This window comes from Aulostomus chinensis, chromosome 18 (assembly GCF_037954235.1).
Source record: "Aulostomus chinensis isolate RoL2024-O1b breed Wild chromosome 18, RoL_Achi_v1.0, whole genome shotgun sequence".
Taxonomy (NCBI): domain Eukaryota; kingdom Metazoa; phylum Chordata; class Actinopteri; order Syngnathiformes; family Aulostomidae; genus Aulostomus; species Aulostomus chinensis.
The window spans coordinates 18520001-18538252 of record NC_141337.1 but is presented as its reverse complement, the minus strand read 5'-3'; the positions used below and the strand labels follow the sequence as shown (position 1 = coordinate 18538252).

The 18252-nt window shown below is 41.1% G+C and overlaps 1 protein-coding gene across 1 annotated transcript in view; it reads left to right on the top strand.

Annotated features, from left to right (window-relative positions):
* Window positions 1-18252, top strand: part of LOC147245546 (E3 ubiquitin-protein ligase SMURF2) — a 72799-nt gene that overhangs the window by 12426 nt on the left and 42121 nt on the right. The window lies entirely within an intron of this gene.

Genomic DNA, 18252 nt, shown 5'->3' with positions numbered 1-18252 from the left:
GTAGACGTGCAATCCACTTAAAGCGTGACTTTCAACACACAGTAAAAGCTGTTAATGACATGCACCTGCACACAGCAGCATGTGGTCATGGATTGTGATGAAGGGACCACCACCAGTGCATCTCCGTGATGAGATGGCAGGCTGGCTTGTGTCGACAGCTGTTGACGATGAATACCTCATGTCACAGGGATGAATGCTGGGAAGAAGTGGTGGATAGAGTAATTTAATCCCTTTTATACCTGGACAGCTAGACTTGCCATTCGTTTCATCCTCCGTCTAGAAGCGACAGTGCCTTCATCATAAATTTTCTGTTCGGGTGAACTCTGAAGCTTTCATGTGTGATTAAGATATAACTGCCGTGATTCCTTAAAATGGCTTGGCTGAGGATCCTCTCAGTTCAACACATTCGCTCCCCAAGTAGATGATTTTAAAAAAAAAGAAAAAAAAAAAGAAGCTGTTAATGATGTAACATGCACTCTAAGATGAAGTTGTGAAATCATTCTTAGAAACCTTAACTTCTCTGAACTGGCTCCAGACAGGGCACCGGTGGCCCTCGACTTCTGTTAGACAGGTTGGTACCATCCGCGCACTCGGCAGCTCGACTCAGACCTCTCTTCCCCTCTCCTCCATTACATCAGAGGTGGCAGAGGAGCCAAGTAGCTAGGAGAGCCGTGCAGCCACTCTGCTTGGGTCCCAGCCAGCAGCAGTGCAAGCTTGCAGAAGACTAGGCCCTGCTCTGCTCACTGTTTTGCCTTTTCACTATAGCAGCAGCAGTGACGATAATGTGGAAGACTGTCCTTGCTTGGATGACTCTCTGTTAAGCACATTGTATCACACAGAGTGGAAAGACGGGGTGATGTACTATGTTGGGCTAACAGGAATGCCACTTAAATTGCCAATGTGGCAAGGTTTCCCACTGTTTGGAGCTGAAAATAGTCAGGGTGGACTCCAGTTATGCAACTAGAGTGGACTGTATCACAGAGGAAAAAGGTGACGTGAGATGGATGAAATGTTCTCACACTAAGAGTGTTGCCAGTGTCTTTTCTCGTGTGTGTGTTTGAGAGAGAGAGAAAGAGAGGGAGCATGTGTGTGTGTGCGTGCACATGTGGGGGGAGTTTCCCGATGTAGTAAAACAGTTTTTTTTCAAAGCTTGCCTCAGTTTACTGATCTGCCGTTGTGTGTATTTTGAATCTTTGCTTTTACTCCTTGTTTTAAGACTGTTAGAACCAGTCAGCAACGCTATTGGCTTGAGTTTTTCCACTGTTCACTGTTGTCATTTTTAGCCCTCAAACTCTGTGATGTTGAGATGGGTCTGACTTCCAAAAATTTCAAAGTAAAAATGTATAGAAACCATTTCTTTGTTTTTATAATTAATTTGCAGGATTGTTAAGTGAAAACTGTGAATAACTTAAATGTTGCTGGTCATACTCAAATATTTTTATGTCCTGGACTCTGCATCATTGGACCTGAATTATAAATCTACTTCAAAATTTTGCTCAGATTCTCTTGAAATAAACGACACTCCATTCCTGCTTCCCCATTTTTTTAATCTTAAATCCTTCTTTGAACAAGCTGCTTATACTTTTTTGTATCATCCTATCCTGTTATTGTTTTAAGATGAGATGAGGTTAGACTGCATCCTTCAGAACAGCCAAAAAAGATCCTGCTCTTTAACCCAGTCCTAAAATAACTAATCCTTCCATTCAACTTAAGGAGCTAGTACTTGCCACAATCTGCATTATTACAGTGGCTGTCAAGTGATTATAGGCTGTATTGAATTACATGTTTTGTAATTGATCAAATTAATGTCATATCAATTTTGGATATGACAACTTAAAAATGTTCAGCTTGTGAATGTGAATAAATGTGTACGTACACATCAGAGATTTCGAACTTTTGTTTGCCTTGAACACTAATTACTGTTGTGTTCATTGATAATGATGGCCACGACACTCAAAAATGAGTAATATGTAATAAAATATATAAATATGAGCAAATATTCCCAAAGCATCTTGGTCAAGAGTTTTATTTATATAGGCCCCACATTGTCATGTATCCCCTCTCTCTGGGATTGCCCATATAATTCTACCAATTCCTTATTTGTCACCCTCCTACATGTGTGACTTGTTCCAGTATAATTTCTCAACAGATTGCTCTGGGTCCCAGGCAACTGATTTTGACCCAGGAGACATTTTAGCCAGTATGACTCCATCATTTGTTTTGTACCACATGCCTCAGGTAGGCCTGTGGAGCATTTAGCAGATTTACCTCAGAACACTTAATGGATGTCCCCTTGCCATGGCCAGGATTTGAACTCCCGACCTCCCATTTTCAAGTTTGCATTCACGTCTTTCCTCTGCTGCCATTCCCATCTGCAGCGTTTCAGCCCCATTGAATTTTGCCTGCCCCGCTTTGCTAACTTGCTCAGACTATGGTGATTTGATCATTGTCTTTTGGTTTGTTGTTTCTGTCGTGCACATAGAGTATGTGGTTGTATAGTGCCTTTATCTACTCTGTGCTGTTGGTCACACTTCACGTCATATCCGCTTATTTCTCATGGACTGCCTGTGGTGGAAACAGAAATATCAGACATGATTTTTTTCCTTAGAGTCCACCCCAGTACCATTATTATTTAGAATAACATGCCAAATTTTATTTTGCAACCATACCCTCTCATTATCAACCTTCAGGGTAGGTGGGGCACTCCAGGTTTTGTAAGAGGGTGCACCACACGGAGTTGTATGTGCTGTATATGTAACTTCCTCCTGCAGCTATGAGCAGGTTCTCTAGCAGCTTCCCACTCAAGGCCATCGCATGGTGTGATGAATGCCAAGCTTAAAGGGTTAACTAGCTAGCTTGTCTCGTGCTGTTTTTGGTGACGTGTTCAAATTTTAGTCGTAGTCTAATCTTTGTCTCAAGCTAACATTTTAATTTTTATTCCTATCAGTCACTGTCATACTCTTTTTCAGTCCAGTCAAGTTTTAGTCGACTAAAAGTCTGAACATTTTAGTCTAGTTTTAGTTGATGAAAACTGTATTTTAGTCTCTTTTTAGTAATGCAATTCTATTGAATCCGGTCAATATAGTATAAATACTGAGAAGAATAGACCAAACCAGAATTTTCTTTTTGGTAAACCCATTTTACAGTTCAAACCAGGTCATCTTGTTAATAGACTTAAGAATACTTCCATTCAACTGATATGAGTTTACAACCTTTGTTGATGGCGTTTACTCTAGATTCAAACTTTGAACTGAAACATGTCTGCAACTGGCAGTTGGGTGCATCGTCTAAATAATGCAGCATGTGTGTGGCTTGAGGAAGTGATATTGTGTACATCTGCGCAGTGCGAAACTATCACTTTAATGAAATTACGTAACAACACTTTGTCTCGTCTAGTTTTGGTCAACGAAAATGCAGAGACATTTTAGCATAGTTTTTATTTCATAAACCACATATATTTTTTTTTCGTCAACAATACTGCATTATACATTTTGTCACATCATCACATGACCAGCATTAACGTTGCATCTCGTCTTCATCACGTGATAAAGGTTCATTGACGACGATATTTAGTCTTACTTTTCATTGACAAAAGCAACTCTACTTGTGTCATGTACATCCAATCACAGAATTAAGTGATTTCTAATCTTATCTGCTTCCCCCAGGTTGATCAATCCAGTTTTAGACTGAGGACGGTCCGCTTACCTTATAAACCTATGTGCACAGAAATCCATGAATAAATAAATGTATAAATACAGGAATAAATAAGCAAGCATCACAACGAGTATCTTTTTTTACAATTCATTCATCAAAATTTTTGCTATTTTGCCATTCCTAGTAATTAGGGCCTGAGCCTGAAGGCACTTCAGGCGAAGACCCTGTTATGTTTGTTTTATTTATATTTGCTTGTGCAAATCAGTCATATACCATTGTCACAAGACATTTTTTGTCAACCCAGTGACATTTTGCCATACGTTTCATACTTAAGGGGAATGTAAATTCCATCCTGCCTGGAGTTGACTTGAGGGTGGAGTCTTTGATGGAAGCAACTCCACACAGGAGACAATTTAGGCAGAGCATTATTAGCGTGATGTTGTCTTATAGATGCAATGAATTTTGTCATGGTTGAAAAACCGATATTTACACCCATTGTTTGAAAACTCTGCAGTATATGTTATATCTGACTGTTGTATACATTATACCTCCTTCAATAAATTCAAAACATAGTTGAACCTCCTGGCCAGTTACCGGTCTTGACCTGCGGCTCAGACATTAACTGTAATAATTACCAGGATCAACACATGAAGTCACCTTCACTTTGCAGAATAGGTCAGTACTTCCTCTGAGTTTCTCAGTATGTTTTACAACCTATCTCGTCTCCCTAGCAGGTGCTGAGTATGACCTGGAATGATTAATGACTTCTCTTAGTCATGGCCTTTTTTCTTAAATGAAACATGTCTCCTGTCTTTTCTCTGTCTATGTCTCTCTTACTCTGATACGGCAGTTTCCCCCCCCCCTTAGCCATAATAATCTCTTACAACAGATGTCCCTAGACGCTTTCTCCTCAAGTTTATAACAGGATCAAAACAAGTCTGTGTTTTGTTTTTTTGCAGCAGCATTTAATGCACATTACAGGGAATGTGAGTTCATTTTCTTTCATTTTTGGTTTCCTATTCCCTCCTCATTTGTTGACAAGATTGTTCTTTTCCCTCCTCACTCAGCACACGTTAGATGGAGAAGGCGCATGTTTGTGAATACCTCAATTTTTTTTGAAACTTGGAAAAAAGGGATCGACATGTTTTTCCCCTTCATTTTTCAAAAGTTTTCCCCTCTGTTTTCCTCTTAGTGCACAGTGATGCACAGGAAGATTGTGTTACTCTTTTTTCCTTCCTAATTTTCAAAAGCTTGGAAATTGCAGGTTGTTTAGAGGTATTAGAAGACTTTCCTGGCAGTTACTAGTTCCATGATCACTCTGCTACCAGTGTCTCTAATATCTGTATTATGGGGCCAGAAGAAGTCTTATCAGATTTTCATATTTACATAAGAGTATTTGCTAAGATATAGAAACCTACCAAAGCTGGGATATTTCCCAGTGCAAACATGTCAGTTTGCCTTAACCACATTTCCACAGTTAACCTGTACTCTATGAAAAGCTGGACCGAGTTCCTGATATTCTATCCTGCCTCCTTACCCTATTCTGCCTGTCTGCAGTTAAGGGCTGAAGTTAAGTGGTGTAGCCAGGTCTTCAAAAAGTATTCGACATTTGTCATGAACAGGGTAGCACTGAATGCACTTGGCGAACGGATGGTGAGGTCGCTTCTGTGGCACGTGCACGGGACTGCCCCATCGAGCAAGCTTTTTTTTAATGTCTTCTGTGCTAGCAGCAGCCATGGCCTGTTGGCAGTATAGTATGTTTTCAGGTTGTCCGTTTGTCTTTGTCTGTCTGTCTATCTCATCTATCATCGATCTATTTATCTGTATTAAATGTAATATCTCAGGAATGCCTTTCGGAAATGACTTCAAACTTGGCAAACATCTATTTGGATTCAAGGAGAAAAAGACAAGATTTTGTTGGTAAATGGTCAATGTAAGAGACTTATTTGCACAATTTTAATTGAGCTACATAGTGCAGGACATTTAATTGGACTACAGTCATCATCACAGTAGAATTGAACTGGATAAAATCAATTTATTCACTGAAACATGTCTGCTATTTTGTCCGTTACGCTTTGTTGTCTGTGTAAAGTATATGGAAATAGATTGCTTCCCGTCTGAGATGGCAGTGGAGGTCATAACTGCACTGAATCCACATCGGTGCCAATGAAAAACTTAAATGACTGAATAGCTCATTTACAACACCTATGTTGTTGAATTCATTACAGGTTGTGTCGCTGTTGCTGAATGCTGTATAAAGTCAGTTGCTGCAACACCATTATTCCAGCATATTTGGTTCTGTGTAAACAAGCAACACAGCAGTGGAGCCCTTTTTATGGCAATATTGCAGAATTTCTGTATAAAAGGGGCTTAAGTAAGCAGTAATTTTAAAGAATATCGGGGTATCAATATTGATGGCCATAATACAGTGCACATTGGCTTGTCTAAGCTGTTGGAATAAATTTAACCATACATCTCATCTCACACATGCCCTTTCCATCCTGACCCGCAATTTCAAATTCAAGACTTAATATATGCCAGGGTTCTCCACATTCGCCTAGTCCCCAAATTGCATGTCTTTGGACTGTGGGAGGAAGCCGGAGTACCCGGAGAGAACCCACACAGGCACGGGGAGAACCCGGAACCTTCTTGCTGTGAGGCCACAGTGCTGACCACTGCACCACCGTGCAGCCCGAGATAGATACGAGATACGAGGTAGATAATGGCATTACCCTGGCCTCCAGCACTGCCATAAGTACCATCTTTGACTAGGATCTGTCCTTCAACTCCCACAAAAAGCAAATCTCCAGGACTGCCTTCTTTCATCTATGCAACGTAGTCTGTCTTAAAAAAAAAAAAGAATCAGAAAAACAAGTCCATGCTTTTGTCACTTCAGGGCTGGATTACTGCAATTCCCTCCAATCAGGCTGCACCAGTAAGTCCCTAAAGACTCTCCAGCTGGTCCAAAACGCTGCTGTCCATATATTGACTAGAACTGGTAGAAGAGACCATATCTCTCCTGTACTGGCTTCTCTGCATCGGCTCTCTGTAAAAGTCAGAATAGAATTCAAAATTCAGGCAATATTCTCAATACTGTACTAGCATTAACATCAGCATTGTGTTTGTATTGTATTTGCTAGTACATAATTGCTCATATTATGCTGAAATTGATTTTTTTTTAGTAACCTGTAGATGTTATTATTGGTAGCTAGTGGTTGTTGTTATTGTTTATTGTGCCCCCCCCCCCCCCCGCCCATCCCTCTGTCTTTCTTGCCACTGGTCATTCTCCTTCTGTTCACGTCCCCGTCTGTCATTCTCTCCCTCCTGTCTCTCTCTTTATGTCTGTCCCTCTCTTTCCTTCTCTATATTTGTCTTTTTCCATTTTCTGTTTTGTCTGTGCCCTGCTTTCCTTCTCTCTTCACCCCAACCGGTCAAAGCAGTTCCCATTGAGCCTGGATCTGCTCAACATTCCTGCCTGGTTTTTCACTGCTTTTGCAAGATGTGCTTGTTCATGGAGAATTATTGGGTGTAAATTAATTGAAGGAATGTGGTGCTAGTCCTACTCTAATTGTAAAATGTCATGAAATAACTCTTGTTCTATTTGGCTTGATACAAATGAAGTTCACTTGACTTGACTTAATGACTGTGAAACTCTGTAACTTTGATTGCAATTGCATTTATTTGTCAAGCAAAATTTAATCCATCTGTGGAAACATTACTGATGAATTGCAAATAAAATGGGCTAAGTAATGCTGCCAGATGATGGATGTTACACATGGCAGGAAAAAGTTGAAGCACTGTAGCAGTGAAAATGGAGAGAAGACTTGATGAATTACATTTGGTTGGATGTGGTAATTGTTTTTAAGTAGTATGTTTGTTGTACAGAGAAAAGTTAAGGACTATCCATGTAAGGTACAGGTGGCAGAAACAGCTGATAAGTCATATGACCTAGAGTTGCTACATCAGAGGTTACTGGAATTAGGGGTTTCTATCTCTCGTTATGCAATTTTCGTCTGCTTAGACCACCTTAATTGAGAGTTAAAAACCCTTTTGTGAAATTCCGCTTTTTCCATCAACCTTTTCTAATGCGATACTTCAAAATGTTCCCCAAACTATGTTAATGGAACCCAACTTGTGACATCTTTAATGTTCTGCAAGAACAATTTCTCAACCATCATTACCATAACTCAGGAGGAACAGACAACACTGTTATCAAATTCCTCTGAGTCCTCACTAGATGTTTTATGGACTCTGGAGAGGGATGGACGTAGGCTGTGACTTGACTTGATTGTGGAGGCATACAATCCTGAGGCGGTAGGTTGACATGACAGTTAACGTATGCTTAAATGAAAACAAGTAGAAGATCCTAACAGTGCTACTCAGTTGCTCTGTCATTTGCTGAGTTGGTCAGAATTAACATGGATATTTTCCCGCTGGGCTGCACCTTTTAGGAATTTTCCTAAGGGAATTTTAGGCCACAATTAAAGACTCACCATAAAGCAAGTAATACTTTTGTCATGGAAATGTACATCCCAGCCATGCTGGTCTGATGTATCAGGTTAAAGCCAGGTCAGCATGTGTATGGAAAACGCCAACTTATTTCCTCCCTCTGTCAGTCTGAATGCCTGCATGTCTGTGAGGTGATGGGGTTCTCAGAGGTAGTGTTCAAGATGAAACAGGGCCCAACATACTGTCAGAGGAGATTGATGAGGAGATGTTCGGAGATTAGCAAGTGACAGACAAGAAATAGGTTCACTAGTGCAACCATCACCACTTGTCAGTCAAAGCTAACTCCACTTCATCTCCATTTTATTCCTCCCTGTAAGTCCTGTAGAGGTGAGGGAGGAGTAGAACAGGGAAAGGGAAGCCTTTGTTTATAGTAGAACAATGCTAAGCATGAGAGTGCACGGTTCCAGCCTGGGGCCAAAACAGGGCAGAGGGAAGGTTGGGGGAGTGTGGAGGAGGTGGGAGAGTGCTGTTCCCCAAAGATGTGTCAGACATTCTGGCGGGTGAGATCAGCACTCTGGACTGGAGGAACCAGGTGGACAGGAAGGAAGGTTCAGAATGGGGTCAGCCTGAACAAGTGGGTCTGAAGAAATTTGTTTAGGTTCCACGCAACCACAGAACGGCTGATATTTTGCAATGCCTCCTCCCCCTGTCTCTTCCTCTTATTAGGCTGCGTTTCAGACAGTTTTGAATACAGCCAGGGATGGGAATGGTGGAACATTACAAGGCAGTTGACTCTGTTCCCACACCCCCCATTTCCTCCCCCTCATAGGATCCAGTATAATGGTTAACCACAGAGCAACAGACTCGAGGCAGTTTGAACCCTCTTTTCCCCACAGTTCTCTTTTCTTTTCCCATGCTTTGCGGTGTTATGTAAATGTGATCCTTGATGTAAGAATAATCTGTCAGGAAATTTGCAGCTGAAGTTTCATCCTCCCATCTCGTTTTGACCAGTGATTGCTACCATGGCTACGCTTCCCCTCCCCTCCCCCTAGACATCACGTGACTCCTCTCTTCCCAGGTGTTTGGCTTGCGACTGGCAGAGTACATTGATTCCCCTGCACAGTAGGGCTCTTTGTGTGCCAGCCTGGGAGAAACTGAGTCCATCTTCTCCCCACGGGTGGAACTTTAACTCAACACTCCAAGGTCTCAGTCTCTGCCTACACAGGGCTGCTGCTACCACCCAGAGGAACTCTGATATTTAAGGGGAGATGGTGTGGTAACTGGGCAGCTAAGCACATCCAAGATGATAGTCAGTTGTGTTACATTGTCCCAAGTGAGGAGGCTCTATCTTTGACTGTAACATGGAAAATCATTATATGACTAATAAGTTGGGGTGGGCCAAGCAGTCACTAAGAACATAAAACATTACATCCTTGTTCCTTATAGGAACCACCAGCTTAAATTTCCACTCTGTCGCTGCAAAATTTGGCAGGTATTTTTCATTCCAGCAGTATAGTGTTAGACTGTAGGTGGCAGTTAGAGGAGGCTGCATTTTTAACTGCAGTTGCTTTGATGTCTTTAGTGTGGATGATCATGTCTGTTTCCCATCACATCCTCACATTTCTTCGCTTTCTTCCGTGGTCTTTTTAAAATAACAATACTAAGTAAAAGTGAAGTGGGCCTTCAGCCTAAAAGGTTTTGGTCATTTATCAGATGGAGGGAACTGTGTGTGAGATCCCTGCTTCTACTCACAAATGTGTAGAGGAGTGGTCATGGGGGGACAGACTGAAGTGAAGCTGTCGTCAACAGAATGAGTTACAATACGGAGTTCTTACACTTCTTTCTCTGACTGATTCAAGTACCTGTGTTGACCGTTGATATGTTGAATGAATAGCCTTAAATAAAACCAGCTGGCAGAAACACATGCTGATTTTTGACCCTGTCAAAAGGGGTCGATCCATGTCTAAATGATGTCTGTAAGACAGGAAAATGCCTTTAAATGCGCTTGTTTAACGTCATTTCTCTCACTATGAATACCTCTCAGTGGTGCTCATCCTGTCTGTCTGTCTCTCTCTGCAGTCTTATTCTGTCTCTGTCTTGCCCCCCATCAGTCAACGCTGCAGTCCCTGCCTGTGTGGCAGTGCGACCGGAATGAGAAACACAAGTGCCACAGAGGAACCCTTCTCTGAGATTTGCCTTGATACTTGCCGTCGCTATGACGACAGAGGATTTCAGATGGGCCGAGATGCGAAGGGTTATTTGATGCTTTTCCGGTGTGTGTGTGTGTGTGTGTGTGAGAGTGAGCGTGAGTGGGCGTGCGTGTACAAGATAAAGAGAGACGAGAGACAGTAAGAGTCAATGTTTTTGTGATGAAGGGTCAAGGAGTTTGATATAGTTAGCTCATAGACAAGTAAAATAGCTAATGCAGACTTTGATGCCTACTAGCTGTGTAAAGCATGCAATAGCTCAGGGGTGGGGAACCATGTGCCATGGAGGGCCGTGTGTATGCAGGTTTTCCTTCCAACCAAACACTTCAACAGGTGATTTCACTGATTAACACACCTTCAGCCACAGAAGTGTGTTAATCACGGCCCTCCATGGCACATGGTTCCCCACCCCTGCAATATCTGCTGATATCAAAAAGGCAAGGCAAGGCAATTTTATTTGTAGAGCCCGTTTTCACCAACAGTTTGTCTCAAAGGGCTTCACATGGCATCATAACAACATCCTCTGCCCTCAGACCCTCAAAAACCAGTGATGTGACACCCCGATAAGATTTTGATTTGATTAATTTCAGGTTGACTAGACATAATCATGCCATTCAGGCAGTTGTTCCAAAATTCTTGAATGCTCTCCTTTTACCTTTTAAGAGTCTTCAGAATCCTGTTATGTTTTCATAAAGCAGCCTGAAATGTTTTTATTTAGGTAGATGCCCTGTGTTAATTACGGCACTCAAAATTGACTGCCGCTGCCCTTGTCTGCCAGACCAGTGCCAGCACTTATATTATTGTCGTGTATATATTACACATCTTATTTTAAGTTTTATTTATGACTGTAAAGCACTTAGTCACTCAGTGATTTGTATCTGAGAAAGATGCTATATAACTTTTTCTCACTTACCTGTTACAGTTGGTTGGATGCACTATACAAATTAGGCACTCAAAGTAGGCCACACCGAATCATTGCTAGACCGTCAGAGCTGAAACCCGTAAGTCTGAGAAAATATTGCCATCATAAAAAAATATGTTTATATATATCTCTGAAAAAAGACAGACATGAGGAAATAAATTTAAAGACTAAAATCGAAAAACTTGATAAAGAATAACAAAGTGAAAACAAATAATTATATTGTAAGATTGTTTATTAATGACTGTCTTTTAGTTTACCTTTATTTCAGTGCCAATTCAGCTTTATCAAATACAGATTTTGCAATGCTAATGTTTGATTAATTCATTGCCAACATTTTCTGTCACCGTTCTTGCACCATAACTTTGGGGCTGCGGAAAAGATAAGGCGGGCGTGCCGTGGAAATTTATTTATTCATTAATTTATTTTTAATTTCCCTTTCCCCTTGTTCTTTCACATGCTTCCTCCATCTCATGGAGTTTTTGCCACATCTTTTAGCCTGACATTGAGGAATTTCACCAGAGAGCTGTAGCACAGGGAATGATCATGCTGTCTCCCCCTCCCCATGTCATTGATCACTTCATCAGTATTTTTCAATTCAGATCAATGTATCATGACACCCCTACTGTTAGAACATGATTTGAAAATTTTTGAGATATCTTACTACTCTGTCAATTAGTGTAAAATTTAGTGTTTACAGAAGCCAGTTTTTTATTGATTTATTCATGCTGTCACATATTTGTTTGTGACATCCTGCTTTTTGATTCTCTGAAGTACGGTCAACAGAAATGTGCACAGGCCGAGTCGATGCCGTGAAACAGTTTAGAAAATTTGTGACACCAAAGTGGGTTTATGTAAGTGACAGCAATATATGGCCTCCACCACCAAACCTTCAAAGGAATATTGAGGACATAAATTCTGTATACTTTGTCACTGAACAAGCAGGCTCGATCTGCATTTCTCATTATGGCTGTGCAGTTGTCCTTTCTAACCCCTCACCCCATATTAATCCTGGCAACTGGCTGTATTATGCAGTTGAAATCTCTCCTCCCTGTGCAGAATGGCTGTGGAACAGAAATAATGTGATTCTAGTTGGCATCTGAAATAAATTGCTGAGAATGTTTGTTTTCTTGTTTCTAGTGTTCTCATCATCTTTTTTTGAAGGTTTGGGTCATGTATGTCACACTGGAGGGTTGACTGTGTGTTTACTGATGTATGTGTCTCTCTTCCATCCTAGTGTACGAGGTGCAACGGTCTGTGTGAGAGAATGACAATACCCATTCAGTGTGACCAATAAAAAGCTTATTTATGATGCTGCCCTGTAGGTGCAAGCTCGCCCGCTTTCTTTTCTTTGGGAAGGCTTCAGTAATCAGGATCCTGTTCACATAAAAGCACACATATCTGTGCATTTCATTGTGCAGGTGGTGGGCAAACACAACTCCATTATATAATATCATGTAAAAACATCTGCATTAGAAAAGAAAATGGAATGGTTTCTGTAGTATTTTGGGATTTTCTAATAGAGGTTTTGGCTAAAGGGGTGGCATGGCTCAGAGGTAGAGTGGCCATCGAGCAACCGAAGGGTCGCTGGTTCCATCCTCACTTCCCCTGGTAACCATGTCGAAGTATCCTTGAGCAAGATATTGAACCCCTAATTGCTCCTGATGGCTCTGTGACCAGTGTCAGCTGGGATAGGCTCCAGCCCCCGACCCTTAATGTATAAGTAGTATAGAAAATGGAGGAAGGTTCTGGGCGAGTCATTGGCCCACTGCAGTTTGTCGTTCATCTCCAACAGACAATCAGCCCGAGTGGAAGTGCAGAAATTCAGACCTGTGCACGAAGAAGCTCCCGAGTGATTGTCCATCAAACATAAATGAGGCCAGACATAGAGGTGGCATCTCATCATCCTGAACCAAGACTCCCAAAACCCCAACTGAGCATTCATCTTGGAGATATGAGAGTGCATTGAGTGCTTCTACGCTTGCAGCATCACTCTACTTCAGACAGACAGACATAGAGAACGAGAGGGAGAGACCTGGCTGATACTCTCAGTGAAACCCCTACATTTATTAGAGGAAGTTTTTTGGGCCTTTGATTCTTATTTTTCCTGTATTTGGGAGTGCAGGAGTAGGTGAGGCGGATTTACAGATATGAAACATTCTGTTATTTGCCTTGGCAGCATTAGATATCATGGTTTTTCTTTCCATTATAACACACCATGCTTGAATATTTTACATCACCTTGACAGAATTAAAAAAACAACCATGCTTTGTATTTTGGGTCAGTAATGATCTCTCGCACGCACGGTGGTGGTGGTGGTGGTGGTGACGGTGAACCAGTGGAAATAAAAGTAATTCTGTATGTCTACATTTGCTGCAGTCTTACAGAACCACAGCATTCTTGATGATTTAATAGTAAATGGTTAAAAACAAGCTCAACTGAAATCTGTCTGTATGTAGCCTAGGTATTTTACTTTGCCAGAAATAATAAAGCTCTGGCTGAGAGAGGAATGAATCCCAGCACCAGCAGCAGAGAGAGGTAGACAAGGACAAGAAGAGGGACTGATACTGACTGATGTCTGTGTTCCTCATATTATTATTCTGAGGTCAAGATTAGTATTTATTTCAATGACATTTTATTTTATTTCACCAGTTAGGTATTGGGTGCATGTAGTGACTTTGCTCTTTTAAACTTAAAGACTGAGGCTAATTTATTGCTCTGTCAGTCCTATCACAGATGCGAATATTTTCCGATATCCACTGACATTACTATTTTTTTTTTTTATCGCTCATAAAATGCAGAAAACGGTGCCTACGATGATTTAAAAATGATGTAACATGGTGTGTCCAGCAGAGAGCACTCCAGTGCCCCTGTGTAGTTTGTTTTATTAGTTTATTTTTGTCTTTATTTAAATGGTCACACATGAAAATGTTTTTTAATAAGGAAGTTATTTGTCTTAGTACATTTACATTGTCAAATTGGTATAAACTTTGCACACAACGAGCATGGAAAAGGTCTATTTTCACTCCAGCACAAAAATTCCCTAACAGTTGCACATACCAGCAACCTGTGTTTGTTTGTTTGTTTGTTTGTTTTTTTGTTGTTGTTTTTTTCTGCTAGAATAACAGCTAATATTGGACACTGAGATGTCTGGGATCAGCCAATGTATCGATCAACAGATTTATCAGTGGAGCCACACAATGCAGTATCGACAGATGGAGATATCAACTCCAACAGTTTTTATGGGGGGGATGTTTTTTAGCAGTGCCAAAATTTTCAAAAAGGATATCCAAATGATTCTTCTAAAAAAAAAAAAAAAAAAAAAGTAAAACAAACGACAACAAAAACAAAACAGCACTCAGTTAATTTTGGATCCATTCAGAGATGAAGTGCATGTCAGCAAACATATGGGTGATGTTATAAAGGGTTTGGCCATAATTATTTGTAAATGATTATGGCCACAATGAGGGACAAACACCTTTTATAGGTATATTTATTAACTTAAAACACAATTTGCAGTACTAGACATTGAAAAGATAAACTTCATTTAAGGACAGCTAATTTCTCTCTGCACTGAGTTGGGAGTGTGAACTGAGAACACGCTGCCTCTCAGAGCAAGCTTAAAATTTTTAACTACTGGCATACTTTGCACACAACTTTCATCTCAGGCTGAAAATGCCTTCTTGCCATTGTCTTTCACCCAAAAAAACAACAGTATATCCAAAGGGGCCTTTGAAATGGCTCTGGCTGCTGTTTACTGCGTCTACCGCTGACAGGTTTGGCAATGTGGTCGTCAACCCTCCGCTGTGGGCTTCATTCATTTGTCAAGTAAAGTTATACAACACACCTGAAATCTCAAGGGACAGCCATAGCAGTTGTCTCATGAGAGCAGATGGAGAGACTGACCTGTGTCTCGACCAAAAAGCAAAACAAATAAAATTTGTATATTAATTTTAGAATCATTGTTTTTCTTACAATTCAAATAGATATATCCCAATATAGAATATTTGTTGAAAGTTTAAGAGTTTTAATGCCTCTGTGACAGCAAAAGCTTTGGCCAGAGTCATTTTGTCTGTGGGTTGTCTCTGTTTTATTTTTGTTAACACAATTTCTTCATCATGCCTTTTCATAAATTTGTAGGGAGAGCTGACAGTTGGATTCCTGATTGCCATCCTCTCCCTCTCACCGCTCGGCAGCCTCAGACTCCTAATTGGCTTCCCAGCTACTATTGTCTCCCCGTGTCTACCATTCCAGTGGTTTTCTCTCCATTTTCTGTTTTAAGCTGTAACTCAGTCCCTTGTATGTTTTCATAAGGAGCCTATATAAGTATAATTGTAGCGTTGCCTTCCTGCTACGTGGCTTACAGAGGAGGACTGCTGCATATGTACTCACTCACAGGAGGGTCCACAGGTTTTCCTCTGCGTGGTGTAGACTGAGGCAGTCATTGTGTGGGCTGGTCATTTTGTCATTTCTCTATTCCGGTCTGGACTTTGTATGTAGGCTTGGCCGTGGCCTTTCTTTGCTTTCTAAGGCACATTTCCTATTTGTTCATTACGGTTTGGACTGAGCAATATAGTACTTAATTATTTTCCCTTCTGGAAACACCATAAAATCACTGACAGACTTCTTTTTCCTCCACATTTGAAATATGATGTATGGGCAGAAACAACCACCACCTGTTGCCTTACCTTACAACCTTTTCAACTTCCCTCAAGCATCCCAGGGGTGCACATGCACAAATACACACACATATCTGTGCCTTTTAATTAATTAGATCACTGGAATTGGACAGGAGAATGGCATTCTCAGGGGCTTGTGTGCATATGTGCACATGCACGCCTGTGTGTTCAGACTCCGACCAAAAGCAATGCGTACCAGATGTTTTAGAAATGAGGTGGGTTTCACTGGAACGTAACACATTCCCAGGGATGTTTGCGGAAAGAAATTCTTCCTCATCTGTCGAGCATGTTCTACACCCCCTCTTCCCCCATGAGGGTATGCATCCACTTTAGTCGTCTGTTTTTGCTCCTCCCTCTGTCGTTAAATGGTCATTAATGTAATGTGTGTTTGTGTGTGTGTGTGCCATGTAAGTGTAGACGTTCATGTGTTTCATACCGGTGAGGCTGGTGATGTGTTGATTTAATTTTGTCGACACATTACTTAGGAGTTTCATGCTGTTCCCTCTGTTTCTTGGTAGGCAGAATTGTTTCTGGCAAGACCTCTTTTCAAAAATGAGGCTTAAATACATATGAAAGTAAAGCTGCATCATTTTAATACCAGTATGTATGACCTACCCTCGTACACAATGGTGGCTTTGGTTTCACTCTGCAGTGCACATCGAGTGACAGTGTAAGACTTTGATCAGCTGATCTTGTTTGTTAGGCTGGAGGCTGTCGCTCTGACCCACCAGGTTCTAGGTGATTATGCAGAAACATCCCAACATGTTTTCACGTTTGTCAAAGTTATTTCGTAAGGTAAAAAAAAGAAGTGCACTATCTTGGCATTTGCATTCCACCTTTGTCGGTCTGTCAACATCAGGTTTAATATTAACATGTAGAACACTTTGACAATTGTGTATAGAATCTTGAGCATGGGAGGTGGGAATGGGCTCACGGCATTACCATGCCTGACACGTTGCTGCTGTAATCTGTGGATCACTCTGGTATTTACATTATGTTTATTATGGAGAGGTGGAGATGTATGATTAATGTGTCTCCATACACAGTTGGCCTTTCATTCTATATACACGCCAAAGCTGTATTCAGCACCTTGAGTTTTCTTAAATTCAAATTCAGTTCTCTGTAGTAAACACAATTACCTGCACAGTGCTACCGTGTGATTTGGTCTCCACAGTTGCAGGGGTATAGATGATAATTATTGAATAAAAATTAAATGGTCTAACAACTTTTGAATATTCTCTCATCTGTATGGCTGGTCAGGGAAAACCTTAGGCCCCTCTATAGTGCTTTAAGAGATAACATGAACTGGATGACTGAGAATCTTCACATGAAAACCATTGGCCATGAACACAGAACAAAAACCTGCCGCAACACTTGGATTTACAAGGAAAGGAGAGAGATCATAAATGGATTGTTCCACATGGGTAAACTAATAGGATGGCTTTACAATTCAGTGTCAGTGATCGCAGCATGAAGTAAGTAGGTAGATCAAGTGTCAGAATCATCCATAATGACAAGTAAATCCCTGATGCTGTCATTCATATTTTTTGAGGATGTGACCGGAGCTGTTTGTCTGTTAGCATGATTGTGTAAAAAACCAAAAGGTTGACAAAGATGGAGCAAGGAAGAAAAACTTACACTCTTGGGCTTTTCCCCCTTTACTTTCGGTTTGGTTGACATCTCTTGTACCACCCGCTCTCAAAAGCACGGCCTAGTTTTTTTCTTCTTTCGAATGTTCATTGATGATTGCTAAAAGGCTACTAAGTTCTCATCTTGACTTCTATTTTTTCTTAAAATTGCAAATCGCTCATCAAAGCACGTCATTGATCTTCAAATTTGCTCATAAATAATATACTCAGTATTACAAAGACAAAGATAATCTGTACAAGAACTTTACTGTGTTTGACTCCTGGCAGTGGATCTCAGTACAGTTTTACCCCATGCGTATCCTGAACTAAACAATTTACTTCGTGATGCTTTTTCATGGAGGCTGCAGTGGTCAGCACTGTCGCCTCAAAGCAAGGAGGTTCCGGGTTTGAGTCCTGGCTCGGGAACGGTATCTTTCTGTGTGGAGTCTGCATGTTCTCCCTGTTCCTGTGTGGGTTCTCTCTGGTACTCCAGCTTCCTCCCACAGTCCAAAGACATCAAGAGGGGACGAGGCTGATTGATACTCTAAATTGACTGTAGGTGTGACTGTGAGTGTGAATGGTTGTCTGTCTCTATGTGTTGGTCCTGCGATGGACTGGCGACCTGTCCAGGGTGAACCCCGCCTCTCGCCCGTAGAAGAAGCTGGGATAGGCTCCAGCACCCCCCCCCCCACCCGCCCACAACCCTTAACAGAAAT